Source organism: Triticum aestivum, chromosome 3B, assembly GCF_018294505.1.
Source record: "Triticum aestivum cultivar Chinese Spring chromosome 3B, IWGSC CS RefSeq v2.1, whole genome shotgun sequence".
Classification (NCBI taxonomy): Eukaryota; Viridiplantae; Streptophyta; class Magnoliopsida; order Poales; family Poaceae; genus Triticum; species Triticum aestivum.
In genome coordinates, this window is record NC_057801.1 from 516,505,395 (window position 1) to 516,516,088 (window position 10,694).

The window sequence follows — 10,694 nt, forward strand, 5'->3', positions numbered from 1 at the left end:
ATTTTATATTATTTTAAATGCCCAAATTCAAATATTTATGATTTAATTCAAAAACCCTAGGATGGCCTAGGAAAATGTGCACCATTTTTGGCAGAGGTTCTGAACCAAGACAAAAATGATGTGCATTTTAGAAGGGCATTTCAGGTTCATTGAAAAATTATTTTAGTAACCCTAGTTGGTTTCAGAGGGAACTGGGGGTTCTGTCATCCCCATTTCAAGTTTCTGATGAATGAGTAAACATGATGCAACACTCTAATGCATGACTAGCTAGGGTGTGACATGAAAGCATAAGATTGGCGAGATGACAACGATGCTACGATGGAGATCAAGGTGTCGCGCCGGTGACGATGGTGATCATGACGGTGCTTCGGAGATGGAGATCACAAGCACAAGATGATGATGACCATATCATATCACTTATATTGATTGCATGTGATGTTTATCTTTTTATGCATCTTATCTTGCTTTGATTGACGGTAGCATTATAAGATGATCTCTCACTAAATTATCAAGAAGTGTTCTCCCTGAGTATGCACCGTTGCCAAAGTTCGTCGTGCCTAGACACCACGTGATGATCGGGTGTGATAAGCTCTACGTCCATCTACAATGGGTGCAAGCTAGTTTTGCACACGCAGAATACTCAGGTTAAACTTGACGAGCCTAGCATATGCAGATATGGCCTCGGAACACGGAGACCGAAAGGTCGAGCGTGAATCATATAGTAGATATGATCAACATAATGATGTTCACCATTGAAAACTACTCCATCTCACGTGATGATCGGTCATGGTTTAGTTGATTTGGATCACGTAATCACTTAGAGGATTAGAGGGATGTCTATCTAAGTGGGAGTTCTTAAATAATATGATTAATCGAACTTAAATTTATCATGAACTTAGTCCTGGTAGTATTTTGCAAATCATGTTGTAGATCAATAGCTCGCGTTGTTGCTTCCCTGTGTTTATTTTGATATGTTCCTAGAGAAAATTGTGTTGAAAAATGTTAGTAGCAATGTTGCAGATTTGATCCATGATCTGAGGTTAAATCCTCATTGCTGCACAGAAGAATTATGTCCTTAATGCACCGCTAGGTGACGGACCTATTGCAGGAGCAAATGGAGACGTTATGAACATTTGGCTAGCTCAATATGATGACTACTTGATAGTTTAAGTGCACCATGCTTAACGTCTTAGAATCGGGACTTCAAAGACGTTTTGAATGTCATGGACCATATGAGATGTTCCAGGAGTTGAAGCTAATATTTCAAGCAAATACCCGAGTTGAGAGATATGAAGTCTCCAACAAGTTCTATAGCTAAAAGATGGAGGAGAATCGCTCAACTAGTGAGCATGTGCTCAGATCGTCTGAGTACTACAATCGCTTGAATCAAGTGGGAGTTAATCTTCCAGATAAGATAGTGATTGACAGAATTCTCTAGTCACCATCACCAAGTAAGTAGAACTTCGTGATGAACTATGACATGCAAGGGATAACGGAAACGATTCCCAAGCTCTTCGTAATGCGGAAATTGATGAAGGTAGAAATCGAGAAAAACATCAAGTGTTGATGGTAGACAAGACCACTAGTTTCAAGAAAAGGGGCAGAAGGAAGAAGGGGAACTTCAAGAAGAACAGCAAGCAAGTTGCTGCTCAAGTGAAGAAGCCCAAGTCTGATCCTAAGCCTGAGACTAAGTGTTTCTACTGCAAAGGGACTGGTCACTGGAAGTGGATCTACCCCAAGTGATTGGCGGATAAGAAGGATGGCAAAGTGAACATAAGTATATTTGATATACATGTTATTGATGTGTACTTTACTAGTGTTTATCGCAAACCCTCAGTATTTGATACTAGTTCAGTTGCTAAGATTAGTAACTCGAAACGGGAGTTGCAGAATAAACAGAGACTAGTTAAGGGTGAAGTGACGATGTGTGTTGGAAGTGGTTCCAAGATTGATATGATCATCGTCACACACTCCCTATACTTTCGGGATTAGTGTTGAACCTAAATAAGTGTTATTTGGTGTTTTGCGTTGAGCATGAATATGATTTGATCATGTTTATTGTAATACGATTATTCATTTAAGTAAGAGAATAAATTGTTGCTCTGTTTACATGAATAGAACCTTATATGGTTACACACCCAATGAAAATAGTTTGTTGGATCTCGATCGTAGTGGTACACATAATCATAATATTGAAACCAAAAGATGCAAAGTTAATAATGATAAGTGCAACTTGTTTGTAGCACTGCCGTTTAGGTCATATTGGTGTAAAGCGCATGAAGAAACTCCATACTGATGGAATTTTGAATCACTTGATTATGAATCACTTGATGCTTGCGAACTGTGCCTTTTGGGAAAGATGACTAAAACTCCGTTCTCCGGAACAATGGAACGAGCTACTGACTTATTGGAAATAATACATACCGATGTATGCGATCCAATGAGTGCTGATGCTCGTGGCAAGCATCGTTGTTTTCTGACCTTCACAAGATGATTTGAACAGATATGGGTATATCTACTTGATGAAACATAAGTCTGAAATAGTTGAAAGGTTCAAAGAATTTCAGAGTGAAGTGGAAAAATCATCGTAACAAGAAAATAAAGTTTCTGCGATCTGATCGCGGAGACAAAATATTTGAGTTACGAGTTTGGTCTTCAATTAAAACAATGTGGAATAGTTTCACAGCTCACGCCACCTGGAACACCACATCGTTATGGTGTGTCCGAACATCGTAACCGCACTTTATTTGATATGGTGCGATCTATGATATCTCTTTACCACTATCGTTTTGGGGTTATGCATTAGAGACAGCTGCATTCACGTTTTAAAATAGGGCACCATCTAAATCCGTTGAGACGACACTGTATGAACTATGGTTTAGCAGTAAACCTAATCCTGTTGTTTCTTAAAGTTTGGGGCTGCGATGCTTATGTGAAAAAGCTTCAACCTGATAAGCTCGAACCCAAATCGGAGAAATGTGTCTTCATAGGATACCCAAAGGAAACTGTTGGGTACACCTTCTATCACAGATCCGAAGGCAAGACATTCGTTGCTAAGAATGGATCATTTCTAGAGAAGGAGTTTCTCTTGAAAGAAGAGAGTGGGAGGAAAGTAGAACTTGACGAGGTAACTGTACCTGCTCCCTTACTGGAAAGTAGTTCATCACAGAAAACTGTTTCAGTGACACCTACACCAGTTAGTGAAGAAGCCAATGATAATGATCATGAAACTTCAGATCAAGATACTACTGAACCTCGTAGATCAAACAGAGTAAGATCCGCACCAGAGTGGTACGGTAATCCTATTCTGGAGGTCATGCTACTAGATCATGATGAACCTACGAACTATGAAGAAGCGATGGTGAGCCCAGATTCCGCAAAGTGGCTTGAAGCCATGAAATCTGAGATATGATCCATGTATGAGAACAAAGTGTAGACTTTGATTGACTTGCCCGATGATCGGTGAGTCATTAAGAATAAATGGATCTTCAAGAGGAAGACGGACGTTGATAGTAGTGTTACTATCTACAAAGCTAGACTTGTCGAAAAAGGTTTTTGACAAAGTTCAAAGGTGTTGAATACGAATGAGATTTTCTTACTCGTATCGATGCTTAAAAGTCTGTCCGAATCATGTTAGCAATTGCCGCATTTTATGATTATGAAATTTGGCAGATGGATGTCAAAACTGCATTCCTGAATGGATTTCTGGAAGAAGAGTTGTATATGATGCAACCGGAAGGTTTTGTCGATCCAAAGGGAGCTAACAAAGTGTGCAAGCTCCAGCGATCCATTTATGGACTGGTGCAAGAATCTCGGAGTTGGAATATATGCTTTGATAAGTTGATCAAAGCATATAGTTTTTGTACAGACTTACGGTGAAGCCTGTATTTACAAGAAAGTGAGTGGGAGCACTACAACATTTCTGATAAGTATATGTGAATGACATATTGTTGATCGGAAATAATGTAGAATTATTCTGCAAAGCATGAAAGGATACTTGAATAAAAGTTTTTCAAAGAAAGACCTTGGTGAAGCTGCTTACACATTGAGCATCAAAATCTATATAGATAGATGAAGACGCTTGATAAGATTTTTCAATGAATACATACCTTGATAAATTTTTGAAATAGTTCAAAATGGAACAGTCAAAGAAGGAGTTCTTGCCTGTGTTGCAAGGTGTGAAGTTGAGTAAGACTCAAAGCCCGACCACGGCAGAAAATAGAAAGAGAATGAAAGTCATTCCCTATGCCTCAGTCATAGGTTCTATAAAGTATGCCATGCTGTATACCAGATCTATTGTATGCCATACCACTGAGTTTGGCAAGGGAGTACAATAGTGATCTAGGAGTAGATCACTGGAGAGCGGTCAAAATTGTCCTTAGTGGAATAAGGATATGTTTCTCGATTATGGAAAAAGGTTCGTCGTAAAGGGTTACGCCGATGCAAGTTTGACACTAATCTAGATGACTCTAAGTCTCGATCTAGATACATATTGAAAGTGGGAGCAATTAGCTAGAGTAGCTCCATGCAGAGCATTGTTGACATAGAAATTTGCAAAATACATGAGGATCTGAATGTGGCAGACCCGTTGACTAAGATTCTCTCACAAGCAAAACATGATCACACCTTAGTACTCCTTGGGTGTTAATCACATAGCGATGTGAACTAGATTACTGAATCTAGTAAACCCTTTGGGTGTTGGTCACATAGCGATGTGAACTATGGGTGTTAATCACATGGTGATGTGAACTATTGCTGTTAAATCACATGGCGATGTGAACTAGATTATTGACTCTAGTGCAAGTGGGAGACTGAAGGAAATATGCCCTAGAGGCAATAATAAAGTTATTATTTATTTCCTTATATCATGATAAATGTTTATTATTCATGCTAGAATTGTATTAACCGGAAACATAATACATGTGTGAATACATAGACAAACAGAGTGTCACTAGTATGCCTCTACTTGACTAGCTCGTTAATCAAAGATGGTTATGTTTCCTGACCATGAACAATGAGTTGTTATTTGATTAACGAGGTCACATCATTAGTTGAATGATCTGATTGACATGACCCATTCCATTAGCTTAGCACCTGATCGTTTAGTATGTTGCTATTGCTTTCTTCATGACTTATACATGTTCCTATGACTATGAGATTATGCAACTCCCGTTTGCCGGAGGAACACTTTGGGTACTACCAAACGTCACAACGTAACTGGGTGATTATAAAGGAGTACTACAGGTGTCTCCAATGGTAGATGTTGGGTTGGCGTATTTCGAGATTAGGATTTGTCACTCCGATTGTCGGAGAGGTATCTCTGGGCCCTCTCGGTAATACACATCACATAAGCCTTGCAAGCATTACAACTAATATGTTAGTTGTGAGATGATGTATTACGGAACGAGTAAAGAGACTTGCCGGTAACGAGATTGAACTAGGTATTGGATACCGACGATCGAATCTCGGGCAAGTAACATACCGATGACAAAGGGAACAACGTATGTTGTTATGCGGTCTGACCGATAAAGATCTTCGTAGAATATGTAGGAGCCAATATGGGCATCCAGGTCCCGCTATTGGTTATTGACCGGAGACGTGTCTCGGTCATGTCTACATTGTTCTCGAACCCGTAGGGTCCGCACGCTTAAGGTTACGATGACAGTTATATTATGAGTTTATGCATTTTGATGTACCGAAGGTTGTTCGGAGTCCCGGATGTGATCACGGACATGACGAGGAGTCTCGAAATGGTCGAGACGTAAAGATTGATATATTGGAAGCCTATATTTGGATATCGGAAGTGTTCCGGGTGAAATCGGGATTTTACCGGAATACCGGGAGGGTTACCGGAACCCCCCGGGAGCTATTTGGGCCATAGTGGGCCTTAGTGGAAAAGAGAAGGGGCTGCCCTAGATGGGCTGCGGCCCCCCCCCTTCCCCTAGTCCTATTAGGACTAGGAGAGGTGGCCGGCCCCCTCCTCCTCTTTTCCCCTCCGAGGAATCCTAGTTGGACTAGGATTGGAGGGGGAATCCTACTCCCAGAGGGAGTAGGACTCTCCTGCGCCTCCCCCCCTTGGCCGGCCAGCCTCCCCTCCTCTCCTCCTTTATATACTGGAGGCAGGGGCACCTCTAAACACACAAGTTGACACAAGTTGATCCACGTGATCGATTCCTTAGCCGTGTGCGGTGCCCCCTGCCACCATATTCCTCGATAATACTGTAGCGGAGTTTAGGCGAAGCCCTGCTGCTGTAGTTCATCAAGATCGTCACCACGCCGTCGTGCTGACGAAACTCTTCCCCGACACTTTGCTGGATCGGAGTCCGGGGATCGTCATCGAGCTGAACGTGTGCTCGAACTCGGAGGTGCCGTAGTTTCGGTGCTTGATCGGTTGGATCGTGAAGACGTACGACTACTTCCTCTACGTCGTGTCATCGCTTCCGCAGTCGGTCTGCGTTGGGTACGTAGACAATACTCTCCCCTCGTTGCTATGCATCACATGATCCTGTGTGTGCGTAGGAAATTTTTTGAAATTACTACGAAACCCAACAGGTTGTGCCCACCTCGGGTGCCCCCTGGACCGCCTCTTTGCTCTATAAATACCGCAATATTCCAGAAACCCTAGAGGATTCGACGAAATATTCATCTAGCCGCCGCAGAGTTCAGAACCACCAGATCCAATCTAGACACCATCACGGAGGGGTTCACCACTTCCATTGGTACCTCTTCGACGATGCGTGAGTAGTTCTTTGTAGACCTTTGGGTCCGTAGTTAGTAGCTAGATGGCTTCCTCTCTCTCTTGATTATCAACACAATGGTCTCTTGGAGATCCATATGATGTAAGTCTTTTGGCGGGTGTTTGTTAGGATCCGATGAACTTTGAGTTTATGATCAGATCTATGTTTTTATCCATGAAAGTTATTTGAGTCTTCCTTGATCTCTTATATGCATGATTGCTTATAGCCTCGTATTTCTTCTCTGATATTTGGGTTTTGTTTGGCCAACTTGATCTATTTGTCTTGCAATGGGAAGAGGTGCCCGGCAGTGGGTTCGATCTTACGGTGCTTGATCCCAGTGACAAAAAGGGAACCGACACATATGTATCATTGCTACTAAGGAAAAAAAGATAGATCTATATCTTCTGCAATAGATAAAGGGATCTCGTCTACATCATGTCATTGTTCTTATTGCATTACTCCGTTTTCTCATGAACTTAATACACTAGATGCATGCTGGATAGCGGTCGATGTGTGGAGTAATAGTAGTAGATGCAGGCAGGAGTCGGTCTACTAATCTTGGACGTGATTCCTATATAATGATCATTGCATGGATATCATCATGATTATTTGAAGTTCTATCAATTGCCCAACAGTAATTGTTCTCCCACTATTTGCAATTTTTCTCGAGATAAGCCACTAGCGAAACCTACTGCCCCCGGGTCTTTTTTTCATTATATTTGCCTTTGCGATCTATTTTCTCTTGCATTTATTTTCATATCTATTAAACCAAAAATAAAAAATACCTTGCTGCAATTTATTATTATTTATTTTATTTGGTTTTCGATCTATCAATCTACTACAAATTAACCTCACGTCCTTTGCCTATCTTGAGGCGCCGTACCCCGAAAGGGATTGACAACCCCTTTAACACGTCAGGTTGCGAGGTGTTGTTATTTTTGTGCAGGGGCTGTTTATATTGTGTTGCATGGTTCTCCTACTGGTTTGATAACCTTGGTTTCATATCTAAGGGAAATACCTACCACCGCTGTGCTGCATCATCCCTTCCTCTTTGGGGAAATACCGACGTAGCTTAGAGCGACATCAGCGGACATAAGCCTTGTGTGACCGTTGTTGTTGTGAGGTACCTTGTCCCCATCTGGGACTGTTTATGTTTTGAAACGACGGTGGCTGTTGGATGTCTTCGGTAGACATCGGGGCCACCCAGGACCTAGCCCAGAGGGGAGTTTGTTGGAGTGGCTAGGAGAGTGTCATGGGTAATAAAGCGGTTTTTTCGGAACGCTGTTGGTCCACACGTATGGGAGTGCGAGGCCATGGGTTCTGTGGTGTGGGTCCACACGTATGGGAGTGCTAACCTCTGCAGAGTGTGTGTTAAATCTATCGATAGCCGCGCCCGTGGATATGGGCCCAACTCATAGTCGGTCATACTATGAGCCAATGGTAATAATAATAATGATAACCTGATTAATAATAACCCCGTTCGATGATGAAAGAATTTGGTTGTGATTGTGAGAGGATCGCCATGGTACTGTGGATACTGATTTTGGTAAGATGATGCATGTGTTGGTTATGAGGTAACCCGAGCTGAGTAAGTTGGTGCATGATAATGTTAACCCGTTGCATTTAGTATCATCATGTTCATATGCTCATGCTATGCTTGTTCTTTTCGTATCATGTTCAGTTGGTGCATGCCATGTTGTTCTGTTAGTATCATGCTCATGATTGATTTAACCTGCTAATGCCATGCTGTTGTTTGTCTTCACTGCTTTTGGTTATTGTGAGCTTGCAAGTGTATTCAATGTACTGACATGGCGTGTCATGCTAGTTTGTAGGTCGTTTCTGCATTGCTTGCTTGTTTGGTGTGGTTCCTGTGTTCGCGAGCTAGGATAAATGTTCCAGCCAGAGTCCCTGCGGATTGGAGTCCATCATTGTCGTTCGTTGTTCCGCTGCCAATAGATGTTCCGCTGCCAATAGTTGTTCCGCTACCTCGAGTTGTTATGCTACTTGCATAGAGTAACTGTGGTTGGCGTAGCGTCATCGTGCTGATGTTATTCATTGTAATATCCGAGACCTTGCATTCGTATTCGTGCTATAATAGAGAGCTGGTAAATTCTATGCTAAGCATTGCTGTATTCCAGAAGACTTCACCTCGATCTCTGGGTTGGAATACGGGGCATTCTGGTTTCTCTAAGCCGGGGTGCCACAATGCTTGGTATCAGAGCAGGTCTGGCTGTAGAACATCCTAGTCCGCTAGAACATTAAAAATGGTAGTATAGGGTCTGGTTGTTGCCCTTGCTTGTTGCATTTGGTTGTTGCCTTTATTTGCTGCATATAGTATTATTCGGTTACTCCAAACCCCTATTTCGTGCGTAGATGGCGGTCAGTTTCCATGAGTTCAGTGCCATCCCTAGATCCCCCGGTGCTATTCCTATTGCATTCAATCCCATTCCTGCACCTCTTAGCTTTGCCACCCTCCACGGTGACATGTAGCGTAGAATTTATCCCCGCGAAGATCCACCTCGTTATCAAGTATTCTAGTTTTTTGCCGGTGGAAGAATCTTGGAGTATGTTGCTCATGTTCATCTGTCAGCCCCGATTCCTGTTGGTAATCGCACATACAGTTTTCATGGTGGTTACGGTGCTACTCCCAAGAATGCCGTTCAACTTGCCGCAATGGCAGCAATCCAGTCTTCGTCATCAAGAGAGCATGGTGCAAGAGAACCGTGCTTATCAATTCTATCCCACCATTGTCGAGAATCCTAAGTGGATCCATTTCCCGTCTGTCAACCCTCAAGATGACCCGGCTATCCTCGCCATGTCTCGTTACATGACGACCGAGTGTCTTCTAATTTCTAAGTTAGTCCGAGACGCCATTCCAGCCAGGAAATTGCTTGGTGCTTCCCTACCTCAATCTCTGCCAGCTTCTCCAAACCCTCTGCCTCGTCCATCCAAAGGTTTGGAGTGAGCAGTTCCACTCGCTACTCCCTTAGCTTCTTCGTCTGTTCCCAAGCATTTTCTCAAGCGTAGGGTGTAGTCATTCGTGTAGTGCATGTGCATCTGCTGTAGTATCATTGCTTGTTTATGCTTGTGTATGCTTGTGTGGATTAGTTTTGTAGCTTGTTTGCTGTGTGTTTTGTTGCAATCGCTCGTTGTCTCTTGCTTCTTTGTTTCGAATCTTCGGTGTTACCCCCTTATGGAAATTGCTCATCAACCGACACCGGATCAGAAGAAGTCGTGAGAAGTACACATATACACCAAAGAACTCAGTTAAAAGTAATGAGATTTTTAGCTGACAACATTGTATCGCAGATTTTTAGCTGACAACATTGTATTGCAGACATCCGATCTGAATACAAGTATATTCTACTAAGACTTTCAGTAACAAGTACCCGTCAGAGATACACCTTTATTGCAGCAATGATTAAACCAACAAGAGAACAAAATTGGATCCAAGTCCAATAGTGCATTTCAAGTCAAAAGCATGGTTCATACACAGTGACTGGTTCTGCCACGATTCAGTTTTGCAGCATGCAACACCTAGAAGTCAGTCCAGATATGCAATAAATTTAGCAAGTAGGACGGTCAGGCAATTCTTGTCATACAAGTTATCAACAGTCGTAATGACAAGGATATATATGTCATTCCATTCACAAAGAGAATCAGTCCAGTCCTCCCAACAATTTTTTAGCAAAGCGTACAAGGCAAGGTTCCTCAGGCTGCATCAGTAAGGTATGAATGGATTACCGTGCAAGATATTCAGTCTTCTTCAATAAGATATTGCAGAAGCTTCTGGCATAAGGTACCGAGTCTTCCCTAGTAATTCTTTAAGGGGAAAGCTTCTGAAGTATGCTTCCCAGCCTTCCTCAGCAAGCTATCCGCTAAAAGCTTCCAGCTCAAGCCATCCAGTCTTCCTTAGCATGATACCTTGATGGCTTCCAACACAAGATGCCCAGTCTT